Consider the following 446-nt stretch of genomic DNA (forward strand, 5'->3'; position numbering starts at 1 on the left):
GCGGGCGTGCGCCGGGCCGGACTCCAACTCCCAGCCTGCCCTTGCCCCTGCACCGCCCTTCAGCCGAGGGGCGGGAGGAGCCGGTGGCGGCGCGGAAGGCTTTGTGTCGCCAGGCTGGGGCGGGGCGGGAAGGAGCGGGCCTGCGGCTCTGGCGGACGCCCCCGGAGTCGTCCGGCCTCTGCGCCAGCAGTGCAGCTCCTCCCCGCGGGCCCCGGAGCCGTCTTTCTCGGGAGGGGAAGTGACAGGACCAGCTGCAGGCTGCGGTAGAGGCGAGCCAGCGCTGCCAGGTGCGCGAGGAGGATCCTGTTTGTACCAGCATTTCCACCCTTGTGCGACCAGTAAAAGTGTTCAAAATGCACCAGTATTTCTGAATCAGAACTCGTGGTAGAGGTGATTATCTTTTTGCAAAAAAAAAAAAAAAAATCTTTTACTCCCCATGCCTGAAG

At 63.2% G+C, this 446-nt stretch overlaps 1 protein-coding gene across 1 annotated transcript in view; it reads left to right on the forward strand.

Moving 5' to 3' along the window:
• Positions 1-446, forward strand: part of ASB3 (ankyrin repeat and SOCS box containing 3) — a 95989-nt gene that overhangs the window by 500 nt on the left and 95043 nt on the right. The window lies entirely within an intron of this gene.

Source organism: Gavialis gangeticus, unplaced genomic scaffold (assembly GCF_001723915.1).
Source record: "Gavialis gangeticus isolate Ggan-Ray unplaced genomic scaffold, GavGan_comp1, whole genome shotgun sequence".
Classification (NCBI taxonomy): Eukaryota; Metazoa; Chordata; order Crocodylia; family Gavialidae; genus Gavialis; species Gavialis gangeticus.